This window comes from Accipiter gentilis, chromosome 3 (genome assembly GCF_929443795.1).
Source record: "Accipiter gentilis chromosome 3, bAccGen1.1, whole genome shotgun sequence".
NCBI classification, from domain to species: domain Eukaryota; kingdom Metazoa; phylum Chordata; class Aves; order Accipitriformes; family Accipitridae; genus Astur; species Astur gentilis.
This window is the reverse complement of record NC_064882.1, coordinates 39385162-39405101: the sequence shown is the minus strand read 5'-3', so window position 1 is coordinate 39405101 and position 19940 is coordinate 39385162. Positions and strand designations below refer to the sequence as shown.

The 19940-nt window shown below is 36.4% G+C and overlaps 1 protein-coding gene across 1 annotated transcript in view; it reads right to left on the bottom strand.

Moving 5' to 3' along the window:
- POLN (DNA polymerase nu) overlaps positions 1-19940 on the bottom strand; it is a 104367-nt gene that overhangs the window by 35864 nt on the left and 48563 nt on the right. The window lies entirely within an intron of this gene.

Below are 19940 nucleotides of genomic sequence, written 5' to 3'. Positions count from 1 at the left end.
TTGGGCAAATAGCCTTTGGTTTTGTAGAAGCTCACATTATTCCTTTGAATGCTACTAATTGCTCAAAGATAAAACAGACTTTTCACTGCTCGTTTTAAGGCTGAGAAACACGAAGAACTGGATAATCTATTACATAGTGTCTTCCATCTGTAATGAAGACTATTCCCATTTAAGTCAATCGTTCCAGTAGTTGGAGACACTTATAGTTTGCTACCTTAGTTATACCAGGTCAAAAGTTCATGACTCTTTCGAATGAAGTAGGTTGAGATTCCCAAATGTACCTGCATAAGAGGACAAAGTGGCAATTGGAGCTTATAAGTGCAGAATTAGGAAACCAGACATCATTAAGGATTTCCTGAAGCAACCTCTGGCAGAAAGTCTGCAGGAATTTCCTGAAGAACCTGGCATAAAGCTACATATACACTTGAGAAAGCATCTATCCAGAACCAGGAGGGAAAATAGAATCTGATAAGAGAGTATATCTTACCTGAGGACTTTTCTGAGATGAAGAACCAAGACTGAAGAATGCTGAAACTAGGGAAACAATACAAAACGTAATACTGCTTTCCTAATACTGCATAATTTGAACTAGAGGCCTGAAGAAGGCAAGACATAGGAGTAGAGCAACAGAGTTGACTTGCAGATTTACTTAAGTCTGGGGCTCGAGGCAACTGAGAGCCAAGGGCTCCCAGTAGGGGGTATGTTAGCTGCTGACTACTCTAAAAAAGAATGGCTATAATGGAAATAAACACAGTGGGTAAGAAGTCATGGGGATCTGTAGAGGAACACACATACTTATCAGATCATGGTACCGAGGAAGACACAAGGCAAGAGTCTTGCTGGGGGTGACTGGTGGTTCTAGAGAAGCTTTAACAGTGAAAGAAGACACTAGAACTTGATTATGTGCACAGCAAGACCCACTGCTAGTTTTTCAAGGATGATTTTGCATTATCCAAGCTTCAACTTGACAGGGCTGACTGAGAAAAACAGAAATAGACTTATTGCTGTAATCATGATAGGCAGTGTCAGGAGGAAGATCCTGTGTTTCCACTGTAAGCGATCACAATAAAACCTTGCCTAACACAGTTATTGGTGCAGCTGTACATGCACCATGTGATCATGGCAATCACAACAGTCACTTAGCATTTCCTGATCTTTGGTTAGCCATGAAATACATGAGAAGCAATTAAAATTTCAGAGCTTTATGTCAAATATTTCTTTTAATATAATGGTAAAACCAAAATGGTCAGTCAACACCTAGTGTGTCACAGTGGGAAATGCGAGCACTTGGCAGAGAGGCATTACATCTAGCACTCTATATCTGTAAATTTATGTACCGCATTCAAGACACTGGAATAATAAAGTATGAAATTGCCATATAAATCACAAGTGCTTGAGCAAACACAAGTCATTAATCAAAACTATTCCTTTTTTTTCTAATAATGAAAACATTTTTTTCTGTTTGTATTGACAATGGTTGGTTTCTACCTAGGATGCTTGATTCCTTCTGTAATACAGAGTGGCATTCCTGCAGTTTGAGGTGAAGATTATTCCATTGAATAACAAAATTGGGGTGAGGTAGAGGTGCAATTTCTCAGAAGCACAGCAGCCATGTTAGAAATCCCCAGTGGGCCCCCTTTTTCAACCTGTTTCCTCTACAAACAACTTTATATTTGTGATAATTAATTTGTTTTAATGGGTATTGTGAGAACCTATTTAAAGGTAAAACTTTTATTTTGGCTTTGGACTTATCATGGAATACCATGATATTGAAAAAGAGACATTGTTATCTGCTTACTTGTGTAAGACATTTTTAAGCTACTATCACTAAGCAAGCTATCTAATGCATGAAAATACTCGGCGCTGAATTGTGGTATGATGTAGCAGCTAGGCCCAGACAGTGACATGGAGGCAGACTTCAGCTCACCCAGTGCTGTATGTACATCAGGAAGAACAGGAAGAACGTTAATGCAGTGTAATAGAAATTGATGCAGAAAAAAAGCTCAAAAGAAAGACTTTGCTGCAGGTTTTGTTGTGGAAATAGCACAATTTCTGAAGCCCTACAGGAAATACAAATGCAGTTATTAGTTCTAGCATGAAACATATTTTTCCATCTTATGACATACTTCTCATTTCTCTCTCTCAAATACACTATTTGTTCAAGTTCATAATCAATATTACCATCATCTTCAAATTCCTCCTGACTTGCCATCTCCAAATATGCAATATTTCACGTCCTACATTCCTGTCCTTGCCTGCATACTTGTCTCAGTCTATTTCCACATGTCCGATTTGTTTGTCCTCTACCTTTCTTCATTTAGTATTGTTTTGCAAGTACTGTGCTTTATAGTACCTTACTTGATACATGTATATTAGGTAGAATAAAGAATGGACTTCAGTGCTGGAAGATATGTTCAGGTTAACAAATCTTATAATTCTTGGAAGGAGTTAGCAGAGCTAAACAATCTGGAAAGGTCTGTGAGGACAGCAAAACAACTTACAGCTGAAAACTGTAGAAAAGTTGACAAACATTGTGAGAGTAGAGATATAAAAACTCTTTAAAAAGGTGATTCTACTAAGAACTGGGCTGTATGCCTAAAAGCGAATAGCTGCCTAATTCTTAGAGTGAAAAAAAGGAGAAAAATTTTCCAGCAATACAGTGAAGAAGGATAACATCAAATTATTTTAAGAAACAAACAGTGCAGATACGAAACTTGAAAAACGGGCATAGGTAATTTATTACCTTTTCAGAGATAATATTTTGAATATTTTCTATAATTTCTCCAAAATTCACTATATGTTTTCATATATGAATAGGGTCTAACGGACATCTCAAGGAGTTTCTGCTAATGAAGTCTTAAGTCTTTAAAACATATTAATACCAAGTTTCTTTATAACCCCAGAAAAATATAGCAATCATCTGTAATTTAAAAAAAACCTTAACTATAAACTAGAATAACACATTTAATACAGAGTAGAGATCTGGATGGATTTGGTTTTAGCCTGTACTGAATATTAAAAGGAAAGAAGTAACGCAAATTTTAGTATACAGAAATGAGCACACACAGCATGAAGTATATGAACACTAAAAAAATCAGAGAGGCTACAGTGCATAAAGTTTGAGCAATGCCAAAATAAAACTTTGAGAACAGGTAGAAATAGAAGGAAATCAGTCTTAAAAGAATGCGATAAGACATTTCAGCATTTCTGGGAAATGTTCTATGGTGACGGAAGTCGTCTGTTTATGTACAGGAAAAGGCAGAACAAACTTCTCAAACACAATATCTGGCAGACATGCATTGCCTTGATCTGCACTACATTCCAGCCAAGCTAAGCTCAGTCATAATAGCCACAAAGCTCTTGGCCACTCTCCTGCATCTGCCAATTAATCCAAGTGCTAGCTGTGAGTTGTTGATGTGGGAAACGAGATGGAGTGCCATTAAATTCATTTTATACATGGTCATTAATGTCCAATAAATGAGTGAATATATGAGTGAATACACATTCGTTCATCTGACTGCTTTTACAGCTTTTTTTCATTTCATCGGTGAACTATATATATCTCTCATTTTTAATCACCTGTTGCTATTTAATAGCAGATGAGGGCTGTATATTTTGTAAGTTTCTGCCTGGAACTTTGTGTTGGCATATGAAACTGGTACAGACAATTTATGTAATTAGTGACAACTGCAAGCTTTAGAAAAGCTCAGTTTTACAGTGGTATTGCCACTGGATAGATCACGTAGGAGGTAAATTCTGAAAGCTTACTTTTCCAATTACACTGGCCTTATTATACCTAAAGGCAAGCAGAATATATACCACAATGTATGTGAGCATCCTAAACATACGGAAAAGATTGGCTACACATAACCTGGTCTACTCACTGTTAATGCAATTCACAAGAATAAGCAATGTTTTTGAAAGCTGCTATTCCATGACTAATGGAAAATGCTGACTAGGCTCAGGCATACGTTGTCTCAGGCATTTTTACAGTAACACATGGAAGCAATCTTGGAACAACTTTTGCCTGGTTAATCTCTGTTACAAAATATAGAAAATGAAGACGTTGGGAAATGGTTTCTCTGAAGCCACTGTCATATCAAAATAGATCACTACTTTTGCCTCACATGTCAATCAAGAGTCAGGCATAAGGTACACACAATTAGTCCATCTAGATATTTTTATCATACACGGTTTTAATGTATAGTTTGATACAGAATGTCCAGTGAAAACCACATCTATAACCACATATATATGCCTTCTATAACTATGAGGCATCTATACAACTATGTTCTAAACAAAAAGTAGCTAGATTGTCTTTCTCATAAGAAGAGCATAAAGACATCAGGACGAAAAATGAAATTTGTCTAGACTGCCCAGAATAGTGGAAATAAAGTTAAGATACTTTTCTAAAAAAATGAAAGAAGCGCCTACAAAGACTGAAAAGCAGACTAACAACTTGTCAGAAGGGAAACAGCAGGTGAAATAGGTAACAAAGATAGAAAGATAGACCTTTCTGATGTAACCTAAGTATATATTAAGTTTTTTATTTTATTTCTTTATCTATGTCACTTCTAAGCACTTCAAACGCTTGTATTCCCATTTTTATTGTAACCCAGTTTGCATAAGTGAGACATAAGGTTACAGAATAACTCAAAGAAACTCTTCACCCAAGGATATGCACCAATAAATTAATCAATAAACTAGGGCATTGGGATATCGTTAGTAGTACATCAGATTCCTCACATCTCCTCCTTATCTAAAGGGTTATACCACACAGGGTCCCCATTTCATGTATATTTATTCCCACCTGGCACTGGGAGAGGCAGAGCTGTCTTCCAGTGGCCACTGCAACATGACGGAGAATGTCTGGCATGGATCTCCCATGTAAATATAGGGGTCACTTACTTAAACACAGAGGGGTCACAACCTCCCCCTCACGGAGTTTAAATTTATGTTTTATTTAGTTTAGAGGTTTTTATAAAAGCTTTTAGTTGTGTTCAACTTTGAATGAAAAAAATGCAGCACTGTCAGCTTGATGTCATCCTTCCTATACTACAGGCAGCTCTGGAACATTTTTGTCATTGTCTCTCTTTTCCTCTTTTTGTATGCCACCCTACCAAACTGCATTTTAATTTGTTTTATACCTATTTAGCACCAGGAAAAGCTTTATAACCCCTGTAAAACTCTTTTGCAAGACTCCAGAAGCACTTCAGGATTTTAAAAGTCCTTCCAATGGTTAATCATAAAATATTTTGTCTGAGTAGCCTCTACAGTTCATTGCATGAAGATTTATTTCATTAGTCCTCAACCTTCTTTTAAAGAGCACGATATCTATCTTTCATGTATTTTACAAAAGATAAAAACATATCTTTGCAGCTTGCTCTGTGGTCCAGAAGTCTTCTGTTGCTACATTTTAAAGTAGCAGGAAACCAGATAAAGGAATTGCACAAGGTCATGTTATAAATTATAGCTATCATCAGTAACAATTTGTTGAAAGATTCATTTGGGAGTAAAGTGATCCATTATCTTTATTAAGATATTTACCTGCATGTTGATGTCCCAGATATTGGATACTGAAGAGATAAATTAGATAGCAGTTATTTTCAGTGCTCTTGACAAAAAAGGTCACTTAGAGATTTTTCTTTAAAAATGCACAATTCTGGACATCTGTCAGTTAGAACAGAAAGTCCCTGACATTGATGAAGATGCTTGAAAGAGCACATCCTACCCTGCAACCTTCACCTTTTTTCTCCTTCACTCCTGCAGGAACAAAAAAAAGGGCTTTCTTCTCACAGCCATAGTCTCTCTTACATAGTGAATGACACAGACACATGATATTTATTTCTGAGTCATGTGATTACTGAAGGGTCTTTGGGTCTGCGAGCACAGAATAAAAGGAAGTCAGGGTAACTAACTCCCAGCTTCAGGTGCCAATGTGAACATCAACAGTTTAAGGGGTTTATACAAACAGATTAAGGGATCTATACAAATTGGGATGACATAATATTTGTTCAGAGGCCATTTGTATAAAACAGTAATGTCAGGGATCAAATGTAAATTAACGTTCTTAGAGTTCTTCATTTATCACATGTATTATTCAAGCTTTTCTGTAAGAGGCTTCAAACAGTTAAGAAGGAACAAAAGCCATTTTGGGAGATGATACAGGTAGCTGTAGCAGAGTATCAAATAATTACCCATCTTGGACCTGTTAGAAGTCTCATAACTTTGTAAAAAAAAAAAAATAGATGGATCTTCAGAGCAGACTTTAGACAAATAACAGAAAAGTGAAACAGAAGGAAACAGATTCTTAACATATAATCAAAAGATGATGCAACTGCCATCTCAGATATTATGTGGAACAAAACATGGAGCTACAATATTGTTACAACAATGTACGGTTTGCTCAGGAAAAACAAGCAGGGAAGAAGAGAGATGTCACACTATATCAAACTGCACCTACATAGTTCAGAAAAAAATAAGCCAACTTTTAAATATCTTGACAGGACAATCAAAATAGGAAGAAATCAGTCATGCTATATATGAGAGTCTTGAACAAATGGGCTCTGCAGAGACAGATGAGATACTTCATATCCCATCTCTTTCAATCTTCACTTAAAGCACCTCTTGCAGCTTAAATTTCTATTATGCCCACGATCACACTGAATTAAAAGCAAAAGTAAAAGTGAAGAATGAATTGCTTTTGCATTCTTGATTTCATCAAGATTTAGCTTGACACTGAAGTTAAAGTTGAGTTAAATGAAATCAACGGAAACATTTTATGAGGCTCTGGAGTGTGCTCATAAAATGCTGCATTTTATCAAAGTCACTCTAGAAGGAGATGACTACTTAGAAAGAGCTTTTCATACACAAGAAAGCCTCTCCATGAAATTAGCAAAGCCAAATGTTATCAGACACCACGAAGCAACTGAGGACTGCCCAACCTCCTCAGAGCTTGCTTTTTCACTAGTTTGTGTGTTAGTTGTGGTGGTGACAATTCCAAAACTTTATTTTTCATTTATTCTAGAATGGTAAGAAAGCATTTAATGTGCAATAATAATAAGCTTCTAACGTGACATAAAATTAAGCTGTCTGGTTAAACTTGTAGTTAACAACCTGGTTTATTTAAAGTTATTGTTTAGCTCTTCTAAAAACAAAAGCCATTATGCTTCCTGAAGACTTTATTCTCTCTGCCTTATTATCTGCTAGTCTAAACAAATGTCACAGCTGCACTTCTCCAAGAGACTGTAAACCACAAGGTGAAATTTCCATAAGCTACCATACAGACAGTCTGTCACAGTGCAAAGCAAGACAAGTGTTAAATTTCATTAATATCAACTATTGCAAGTGAGCCTGCAAAACAGATAGCAACTGCTTTGCTGCAAAAGTAAAACTGTTAAAATATTCCACACCAACACCCATGAGGTGTTGAACTCGGAGCTTAAAATGTTTTAAAACTCTGATTCTGAGAAGGCAAAGTGAACATCCTCCCTTTTGCTAAATTTCAGCATGTACAGAGTTATTTTTTGGGAGGAGGAATGGGACAAGGCGGTAGAAGGGAGTAAGCGGAGAAAGCAATAACTAATTAAACCACTCCATGAATGCCCTTTGAAAAAACATACTGCAATAATTAAACATCACAAGCCAAAACCTACATCTGTCTCCTATAGCTCAACATAAAAGTTCTAATATATATACATACATACATATATATATATATTTAAACCTTCATTTGTGGAAGCAGAGCTACCTAACAAAAGTATTCCAAAGGCAAAACAAAAATTATTACAGCTATCATGCACATTATATTTGTAAATGCCACAATTTTCAAGTGTTTCCTGTCAGAATCTTTTGAGTACCCTTTAGTACAGTTCCTTTCATTATGCAAAAATATAACAGTTACTACAATCATTCATTAAGAAACAGACATATTTCACAAGTGATGTTTATTGAGAGGGATGAAAATCTCAATCTAGAATCAGTGCTTTTTGCTCAATGTAAACAAGCCTGATTTAAATAATGATGCTTTTTCAGAACAATGATTTAATCTGTTAGCCCTACAGAAATGTAATAGTAATGAGCTTTACCATTAATGACATACCAGGCTAAATACTCCCAGGCCAAAACTAGAGACATAACCTGAGGATGCAATTACAACTGATACCACAATGTTTTCAAGCAGATATAAGAGACTGCCTAATCCCAAAGTGAGTATAATGACAGGACAGAAAAGAGAAACAGAAAGGCAATATAGAGAGATCTTAGAGCTTGTCTTCCAAGCTATTTCGTAACAAACTCTTCTCCGAAACAGCAAAGAACAACAAAATCAGATAGCACCCTGACACCATTTCCCCACTCCAGACTGTAGTAATTGTGAACCTATCCCCACATGCTGCACAGCTTGAGAAAGAAACCCTTTCACAGAGTCTAAAGAATAATAGAGACTATTGCTTTTCTGCAAGCTATTTTTTTTTTGCAAATAAGAATTATTAAAGTATAGAATTTGTGTATAAAGTAGGGGATGAGGAATTAGAAACAGAAAAGATGTTAATAATTTATCATGGAACAACTAGGAAACAGTGTGGTTTAGCTGTGGAAAAACAAATGCAATTTCAGGATGCGTCAAGTGAGCTATTTCCAATTACAGGACAATATTAGTACTGCTGTACAATATGCTGGTGAGATTTTATCTGGGGTAGTTAACATAATTTGGTTATCATGTTCAGGAAATATGAATTTGGTAGTGGTAGGCTACCAGAATATTGAATAGGAAAAAAAAAACCAACAACCCTAACCATGTGAAAAGAGACATTAAGTCAGTATTAAGAAATTAAACCTGCCCATAAATACTGAATAGAGAAAAAGATAAAACAACCATGTGAAAAGAGACAGTAAGTCAGTATTAAGAAATTAAACCTGCCCATACATATTCAGGGCTAACTGGAAAACAACACCACATAATCCATACTTCAAAACTCTCTTACCATCCAAACATGGTGCTGCATCCAGCAGCCAAGTGGAAGTAATCCCTGGCCCATGATAATTCAGGAACTATGCCCAGGAACTGTTTGGTCCAGAGCCACAACCACAACAGGGACCAATTTACCAACCCAGATTTTGAGTGCCGGCAACTAGGAACATCCCTGCCGCTAAATTTATTAGAATAAAGGTAGCCTCTCAAGTCATTATTTCTTTGTTTCATTCATCATTCTGCTAGCCCAGTTTCATGGCTGTTTAAAAATAAAGTTATATTTCTGGACCATGATACAAGTATTCCTGAGACTGTGCTCTGGTGCAGAGTTTTTGGAGCTAGCTAAAAAAGCTAGCTTTGGTAACTAAAGCAGTTTAGCGAAACAGTCAGTCAGTGCCACAGAGGCTTATTTTCCTTGCCAAGAAGAAATACAGATTAACAAATATGGAATTCCATGGAGTCATAACTAGCTGCTCCTAACACTAGTTTATTAAGGTATTTTTATGACAAATACCCTAAGAAAGCTTGTCCTGTTCCTTAAAGAATGAGGGTTGAAAACACAGTTGATTGCCTTCCTGAAGCATTTACACAAAGCAAACACTGGGGGGCCAGGAGAGTCAACGAAGCTAATGGACAACATTGGCAAGAATAATTTGGGTATATGAACTCTAGGAATAAATATAAGGTAGAAAGTAAAAGGAGTTTTCTAGCCAGAAGAGGAATGGGGAATTCAACAGCTCTTCAATAACATTATGTAGGTTAAAACTAGTTCTAAGTTGAGACCCTATCAATGTATGAAAGGGAGTTTATGACATTGTCACCTGCAACAGTTTTATGACCAAAAAGGTCCTCCTAGTCTTATATTCCTGTGTAAGACTAGGCATACTCTTAACCAAGCGTAAAGCACTAACCAGCAGTGTGAGAGGTTCTGCCTTATTTTTTCTGAAAGCTTCTCCTTTGAATGTTTCTCTGTTTCTTAATAAGTGCTGTCACCTTGTCAGCACCTTTTCCTACTATAAGGGACCACATTTATTCTCACAGGAATTCAACCTTATACTATAGTACCTCATAGGTTTAAAAAATTTCTCAAGAACAACCCTAAGAAATCTGCAGTGGTGCAGATGCAGGAGCTGCAAGTGGTACAGCCTCACTCACAAGTACTTTACCAAATAAGTTATTATTAAACACCAGATTCATAACAAGTAGTATCTCCACAATTAGATGTTCTGCCACAGAACACCTGCCCCTGAATGGGTCTTGATTTGGAAGAGCATGCCTTCTCATTCAAATTGAAATTGTCTCTCTCTCTGAACTGCAGATATTAAACAAATACTTGATTCCTCACTTTTTATCAGTAATACTCTGAATAAAAAAAAATACAAGATACAAAATGAGAGATATTTTAGATATTGATCAGAATAGAAATGATACATAAACAATGAGACAATGGATAAGTACTAAAAAATATTTAGCTAAAAATACTGCAAAAATTGTTTCCTTAGAATCTATTTCACAAAAGAAAAATAATCAGAAGCCTTTAAACTAATAAAAAATGGTAACAGTAGTACAAAACCAGGTAAACCAATGATAATGAAAGAAATGTTACATTAACCCTTAGTGAGACTCCTAGCAAGTAGCACTGAGTTTAGAACCTCCAGATTTACAGCGAATCAATACTGGCTGAGTTACACAGCCAAACCTCAGAGCTGAAAGATGACAACACAGTCATATATTTCTAAAAGGAGACTTCAGCAGGGATATTCAGTTACAGTTATTTAAAGGGAGTGCTATATAATACACATGAAAACTTTTCTCCGCTCTCTTCAAAGGCAGGGTTCTAGAAGTAACCTTAAGTACTCCATGGTGAAAAGCAGGTATGCTTGTAATCTGTCTTAATACTGCAAAACACAGTTTTTCACATTCTTGTATGTGCTCAATGGCGCGGAATGTCTCTTATTTCATTGCAACTCCAAAAAAAGAGATTTCATTATTTTGCAATGTATGAAGCGAAATGAATTAACCCAAATGCATTTTAGACTTGACATTAAGCTCATAAAAAGTGGAGAAATAAATCCAAGAGACTACAAGTTCTAATATCTAATTAGAAGTGTATGAAATAGCCTGGGCTACCTAAAAAACTCTTTAGATGGAGTTCTAAGAGTCCTAAGCTAGTATATCTCATTATTTAGACAGTGAACAAAACTGAGAGAACTCTAACCGGGGGAAAGGGAGTTGTGCAACCCTGTAGCTGTATCGTGTAACCACATGTCTGCTAACAGTGACAGAAAGAGAGCAAACGCTCTTCCTGTCTCCTCAGAAGAAGTCCACCTGGATAAGCATGATTATTTCATTATTACTTAATGACCTAACAAACACCCAGGTGATATCCCTTGATTAATAATGACTCTTTCAAGAGCTTGTTGATATTTTCATAAAATTAACACAGAAGCACAAATATTCATATCTCTTCAAAAAACATTTAGCTATGGATGCAGTTTTCACTTCTCAAAAATGTATTTATCTCATTCCTGATTTACTGGCCTTTGCTCTTGCTATTTAAGGGAGTAGGCAGCTTAACTGAATTCAATGTCTGCTATACCATACATTTATATGAAGTAACCTAAGAAAAGACAGCATTTTGCTGAGGATGAATCTTTAATCTATTTGATACAGAGAATGTATTTGAAACAAGGTTGTATAAAACCGATATGGGCAAGTGTATATATATTTAGTCAGGCTACCACAAAGCATTTGTGCATACTTGACCTTATCTTTTTCAAACAGACCCAGTACGCTATCTTTTTGTATAATTCAGCCCATGAGGACTTATTTTGATTTATTTCAGGAATATCCAAAATACTTCTGCTTATTTCCTGTGTTCTTCAGAAGTCAGCAGGATATCAACAGATAGAGCTATTGTCAGGAAGTATCCTGAATTGCCAAGTGGCTGGAAAAACAAGAGTCCCTATTTTGCCATAGTTCCTGCTGTACCAACTGCTAGTGTGCTGCAGTTTGGCTCACCTTGCCATTATTAGATATAATCAGTTCCTTGAGTCCCCTGCTTGGCAGGTGGTAAAGAAAGAAAATTTCCCCACTTCCTGGAGGAAGACAGTGTGCAAAGAACAAAACAAACCTTTCTGCACTGTGGTCTTTTTATTCAAATATGGCTGATGTTATCTTTAAAAAAGAAAAAAAAAAAGAAAAAAGACTTTTGTCCTTCCAATATGGTAATCCCAAGCAGTTCTGTGTTTCGTTTCTAGGCTTTTGCTCAAGTAATTTCCAAAATTAGCATGTCTGTCTCTTACCAAAACAGATATTACCATGATCCCACATACACAACAGCTGAGAAAACACAGACTTTTATGTTCAGCACATTTTATAAACAGCCTGCAGTTCCCAAGGTTATTGGAAATCAAGTGCTCAAGTTCCTCTGATTCTGGCAAGGATAGTGTAAGCTAAAGACACTTCCATGTCTTAAAACCGTCAGCCAACCAAGTCTACTCTATAAAAATGGAAAGGAATGTTTTTTAAAATGATGAGTGGTAAATAATTTATAAATCCCTTGGAATTTCATGATAGCTACACACTTCCTTATTTTTGATATTAACTGCCATTGCTACAAAGGATAACGAGATATGTCCTCTTATTCTTCAGCCATTTTTTTTAACTCTGAAAGCCACATAGACTCAGGTGAACAATTATTATGTCCAGTACTTACTTGAAGGTAAATTCAGTACCTGGAAGCAGGACATGTATTTATGCTGTTCTCCATCATCACACAAAAGAAGGCACTAACAGCATGAATATGAGTAAGTAGATGATAGATGAAAGAGAAGGGAATATTTTGTGGTTTGGATTTTACAAAACTCAGATCTCAAAGTGAAACAGGAACAACTAGACCACTATCAAATTCTCCAGCCTTCTTTCAAGCATAGCCTTGAGTGTAAGCATTGTTCACAACTGTCACAAATTTTCCTTTCATTGGTATAATCAGAGTAAATATCACCCTTAACAGTATCCACTAATTATCTTGTTACTTTAATTCACCATCAGCAGTTAATGTGTACAGGTTAAATTATAGTTCAGAGGTAGAAATCAATAGTTTAAAAAGAATGCCTGTTTTCATACTGGAATGGCAGCAGTTATCAGATTATTCAGGTAATTATCTTTTAATATACAATACATCTGCATACTGAACAGTATTACAGATATTCCTCTACTAGATAGTACTATCAGTATTAGAGTTATTCCTCCACTACATAGTACTACAAAATATTACATAAATATTTTTAATAGAGATTATTAAAATTTCTCTACTTTGTTATTCTTTAGCTGCAGAATGTAAGGAAAATTGATTGCATATGGGCAAACCTTTTGTGTGTTCTCTCATTCACATATTATGATTTCCAAACTGAAAGGAGTTACAGTGTACAAAAGCTAAAATACTAAGTCACAACTGTCCGACAGTCTTATCTACAAAGGGAATTTTCTGAGGCACAGACCAACATGGATTTCATTACACTGGATCTACACTGGCTCAACAGACAACCTATGATACAGAATGTATGACAGAAAATGCCTAGATAATTTATCACTGCATGAAAAAGTTTGTGCACAGGGACAATTACCTTCTGCTCTCACAGAAATGAAAATACAGTTTACAGTAGTAATAGATTTATGCTTGCAATTAGACCATACTGTAAACAATTTACTGAAGACCCTTCTGAATCTCTCCCCTTCTCAAATAGTAAATATCATCTACAGAAAAGGTATATTTACCTTGAAAAGACAACATTTAATAACGTTTCTAGATTAAGTTTGCATTGATTTAATCTCATAGAGATAATGTGGTCAAGAGAATGTTCTTTGTTTCATATGCTAGTATTGTTCCTAGAGACTGTAAATCACCTGGATATTCCCATACCTAAATTTCTGAATATAGAAGTACTGGATTTTCACTTCAATCCATTTGCAAGTAATCTACTTACAGGGTCTTTTCCTCTGAACCTCTTGGTTTATGAGGTTATATAGTCTATATGTTTTAACATCTCTAGTTCATAGTTATAATTTAGAAAGGGCAAAATGTTTCCATAAATCTGCTAGGACATTTATAACACAAACATATCTAAACAGAAACTAAGAAGATTAGAGGCTGCAAACATACCTGCAATATCTTGTTGGTGCTTGCCAGTGTGTGCCTTAGAAACAACTCACTAGATAAAAGCATAACCCAGTAATAATTTTCTGCACATTAAAATATAAAGCAGACACCTGTAGCTCAATCTACGCACTTAGTTTAAGTGAATTGGCCACTGGGATGATGCTCACCTCAGAGCAGTAACCTTACATTTATTTTTTGGCCTGTTTTCTATTACACAGTGTCAGTGGAAATCCACCTCTCGCAAATCTATACTGGCAATTCCATAAGGAACTGTGAGACCTAGAGAAAATTCAGGAAATTAATGCGGATGCCTATATCCAAAACTGTGACCGACCCCTTTCACTCCACTAAGTGGCTCCTTAATCCTGGATGTCCTTGAATTCTCTGCATACCTCAGGGAACTCTTCCCTCCTGACAGTTCAACAGGCTCCCAAAATGCTACATTATGCACATGTTCATCATAGACCCACTCTGAGCCCACCTGACCTCCTCTGTGATTCCTGTAGGACCCAATCTAGGAAATGTAATCTGATTATGTCATTATTCACACTTATAGCTTCTCGCTATCAGGTTTGGATTTGTTGGCTTTTTCTTAGTATAAGGTGGAGGAGGTACCACCCTGGAACAGTTGCCTGGCTACTAAGGGACAGCAACTAAGCTGTCTCTTCACCTGGTGGGATTCACATCCACAACTCTGCCTCCTGGTGACATGCAATTAAAGCATGCTGTAATTGCAAGGCCTCAAGCTAGGTTTGGCATCCTCCAAGATCACATGGAAATGGGACTACTGTGCAAAAAAAAAAAACCAACAACACCAAACCACAAAAAACCCCAACCAAAACCCCAAGCCACCCCAAAACAACAACAACAAAAAGCATAATTCATGAGTTCAGAAGGAAAGCAAACATGAAAGTACACACTATTCTATATAGAATACTCAGGTGAGAGTCATAAATCTTTGACTTTTGTCCCTGTAGCTACTAGTAATAAACAGAATTAGACCATCACTAAGTAAAAAACCAAATAATCCCCCAAATGGGACTGAAATAAAGAAATCCCTCTTCCAACTGAATGCTCTAAGCAATCTGCAATAAAATCATAGTGTCATAGGTGACTAAGAAGTCACCTCAGCTATCTTTGGAAATATTTGTCTAATTGTCTCATTCCTTCTAGTGATGGGAATCCCACAGCCTTCATAGGCAACCCATCTCCATATTTATACACCTTTAGTATTCAAAAGATTTCTTTAACTGAAACATCTCTTACAACAGTGTAAGCCCATTCATTGTGCTTAGTTCACTCTCTGCCCAACTCTCTGCAATAACCTTTTATATGTTTGAAGACTTTTAGCACGTTTTTCCTAAATCATATCGTCTCTCAACTGAAAAAATCCGATTATTTCAATGTTACAATATTTGCTGAACAGAATCAGCTGTAACATACAAAGTCTAACCTTGATTTGTATTTTCCTGGGAGGAAAGAGATGTAGGGTTGAACACTCTAAGATTTAAAATGTTGAACTGAGGTCTCCAAGCAGCTAGCTCTTATATAAAAGCTGGGCACCACAGCCACTTGAAAAGAGTGAATCCTGCCCACTTTTTTCCAAAGAACACTACCTATCTAGCAGATATCTTCAGGTATAGCCTTTGGATCACTGGCTGTCCTTGTGATTCTGTTCCAGCTTTCTAAGAGGAGTTCAAATGCAAACTTCTGTGATTAGACTTTCTCATTAACTTCTCCTAGATGGCTCTGCAGTCAGCATATAGCCCTTTTTCACCCTTTGAGGTGCACACTTTGGCACTGTACATGGAGCTTGGCAACCCAACGTTGGGGTGTGTATTCTATTTCAGGTTCAGGAATCTAAAACATAGGAAGTAAATGCAATTTGCAGGTATCAGAGATGTCTGGATTAAACATTGGAACACAGTGATAACATCTTCAAGATTAAAATGACTAAGCTAGTTCCAGAGCCATAAATAATACAGTTGCATTTGTATGGCTAGGCTGCGCTCAGGACCGTTGATGGAGGATACCACTATGCTTTGCTGGATGCAGCTGAACTCATCACTACTAGGGATCTCCAGTTCTCTAAGGAAGATTCTAAAGAAGCAGGAGAAAGGACTTATCCAATTATTTTAAGTATAGCTTAATGCTTTAGTCATAGGAACTCTGAAGCAGTACTACCCCAGTTCAGAAAAGCACTCAGGCAGGACAGTAGGCATCAGTCAGGTAGGACAAAATCACGTGTTTACGGTGTGCTTAAGTGCTTTGCTAAATCAAGATACTTTTCCTGGATTTTGACTCAATATGGTCAATATGAGCATAAACTGTGACAGAGGAACAACAGCCTACCGAGAAGGGTGACAAGTGAACAGTTTGAAAGAGACTGGTAATCACTGTGCCTCTAATTAAGAAAGAAATTGCAGACAACCTAAAAGACTAAACTTATTTTTCATCCTCTATCTTTGAACGTGATTTTAAGATATGCCCATCAACAGCATTTTAAATACAATTACTTATTTTTCATTCATTGTGTAAAAGCTAGATTAAAGAAGTGAGAGCAATTTCATTCTAAGATTTGTTGTCATTTGGATGTCTTATGGCAGTTAGGTCACTTGGTTGATCAGACAGCTGCCAAGACAGCTCTCATCATCTTCAGCACTGGAATGATGATTTGGCCTTCAAAGGACTGTAACTGTTATAGGACATCATCACACAAGGTGAACTTGCAGGTAGCTGGAATCCATTATATCATGAATTTTCAAAAGTTTAGGCAAGCCTTGAAACTTTACTATGAGTTCAGTAGCAAGTAGGTCATTAATGTAATGCATTCTTGGTGTTCTTGTAACAGCAGGTGTTGACCTGTCATTTAAGGCCTACTCTTCATAGGCCATAACACAGTACTTGGTGTAAGATAATGTTGGTAATAGCATATGAACATCATTACAGACAGGATAGGATAAGAGTAGGAATAGTACTAAGCATATACAAGCGAAGATTAAAATCCATTTATATCATCTCAGTTTTAGCTGGGGTAACTATGTTAGATGACCAGAAAATATACTGGATGTATAAAGCAGAGAAGAGCCTGGACTTTTCACTGACAAAAACAGCCAAGAGAAGCAAAGCTATTGCAAAGTGGCCAACAGATGCCATTTTTATTTTATTCCATGAATTCCATGGAATAAAATTCCACAAACGTTATTCCTGTGTGAAAAAAGAACTTCAAGGATAAAACACATGAGACCAAGGCATGACATTACCCAGAAACTCACATTAAGTGACTAGTTAACACCAGCTTCTGAGAGTTTTCTCTGAATAGCAATTTCAAGACAGTTTTGTCAAACAGAACACACAATACTTAAAAAACTACCTACAGCAAGCAGTATCTACAGCATCTACAGCAAACAGTTGAGCATAGTGCAGGGAAGCCCAGCCTGGTGGAAGCTGTGTTACTTCTGAAATGAGCTATCTCTGTAAGCTAGCCATGAGTACAAGATTACAGACTCGTCTTGCAGAGAGGATTGCCTCTCAGCTATGTTTATTGAGTTGGATATGGTGTTGCACCTGACACTGAATTTTAGCATGAAAGTTAGTACCTCCATTAAGCCTTTTGCTGTAATGTATAAGACAGTTTGGGTTGACACATACTTATGCATCTCTACACTGCACTGTTGACCAGTATAAAGATTCCATACAAATGATGTTTAATAGAAACATGGATCCAACAGGTTTCCAAGAGAGATGCATCTCTAAGGTCCCAGAGATAGACTGCATCACTGTAGAGCATGCCTAACCAAATTATGAAAGGAAAGCTTTTATACGTAAGAGATCTTAATTCAATCAGAAAGTCATACAGCTAACCTCTTTGCAGAAACTACCCACCACATGTATTTGTTGCCAAATGCTATAAGAAGCCTGTAAAGATTTTTCAAAAGGTTGGATTTCAGATAGAAGGCTTTAGCCTTAAGGCTAAACATTCAGGCTTTAGCCCGAAGGTCCACATTTCAGTGGAGAAGCCATGAAGCTTAGGAAAGAAAAAAAAGTTAATAAACTGGTATAAAAATTGGCTGGACTCTAGGGTGTGGGTCAGATTTTTGTCCAATAATATATTTTTTACTCTTTATGATTTAATATTCATTAGTCTGAGGATGTTTAGATGCAGAAAACCTGCTAAAAGATACCAACTGACATACATTCAGAAGCTGGAATGCTATCAGACACTGACACTAACTTAATTTTTTTCTTCTGAGACAGAGCTTCAGAAACTAATTCATTCCTTAGAGAAAAAAAACTTTTTTTGCCAAGGTTTTCCAATTGTCAAAAATGCATTAGAAAATATTTACAAATAGCAACAATGTGCAATTCCTTCAAACAGCATAAAACATTTGGTATGTCACTTCGTATATAACTTGCACAGATTTTAAAGGATTAAGACCCAGAGAAAATCAGGAGACCAAGAGGAGATAAAAGGTTTGTTGTTTATTTTGCTCTTCCTTCTCATAACTCGTTTTTAATAGCAATTCGGTGGAATCAACTACAATAAAGTGAATGAATAATTGTTTGCCCTAAAGATTTTTTTTTATTAGTAGTGGACTACAAGACACAAATAAGTATCTGGAACAGGAAAGGATCTGTGAAGTTTGTGATTTTATGTCTTCTCTTTGGCACTAATTAAATCAAGGACAAAATTCCAAAACCCAAGGTGAGTTCACTAGGAACTGATCCAACAGGAGGAACTGAACTTGTCAGAACAAATACAGATGTCTACATGTGAGCTGGTCACCCCAGACCTACTTTGTTCTCAACAGTGCGAAGTCAACACTTTTAATGTGATTGATCTTATTACACAGGGGATGTCAACAATAGGTCAAATGCATCTCTCCAGGTATATAACAGATGTCCAAGGTTAGATGAGATTAAAACATACTTTTCATGTTTCTGTAATTAGTCATATAATAGATTCAATAGAAAGTTAATTCCAAGCATTAGCTTTCCTGAAGCTTAAAAGAAGAGTCAGCAGAATCATTATGTAATGATTTTGTAGACACATCATGACACTTCTGTCTGATAAAAATATTTGCCTGTAATATTTCATTAAATTTAAAGTTACTGTGTAGCAACTATAAGAGGTTGACGGCTGCCAAGAGCTGTGAGGTTGCTGAATAGAATGGTATTTCTGGAGCCTTGCCCAGAGTTGAGACAAAATTTGACTCATCTTCATGCATACATTTGCAATATACCTCCAAACTAAAATAAGGATTTAACTCCATCACGAGGTTCTAGTGATATCACGTTAGAGCTAAGAGTTGATTATAATATCAATAGAAGCTTCTAAGTGACTCTAAAGAGAAAGGCGATCTTTCCATAGCTACATTCATTGGGATGTTTGTGACCTTGAGTTGTGTTCTCCTAGAATGCACATGCCTCAAGCACTGATTCAGTTGTTGGCAGCAGGATAATTATAATTTGAACTCCATTTTGTTTCTTTGTACTGCTTCAGAGTATATTAGCAAATATTGCAGTGAGTAGGAAATACTGTGGTTGGGAACGCTATGCCTGCAAAAATTTAGAAACTGTAGGATAGGAATTGAGCTAGATCAGGACTGATGAGTTCATCATATTTGGTTTTGCTTTCATTTTCAGCTAACAATCTTCCAACAAAAAATGGAGATAAAAAATTTAAAAAGAGAGAGAGGAACAAGAAGAAAATATGAAAATTGCATGACATTTACATTACATCATTCTGTTCAATCTACTTATATGTTATACCATTTTATTCAATCTTTTCCTGACCTATCTGTTCAA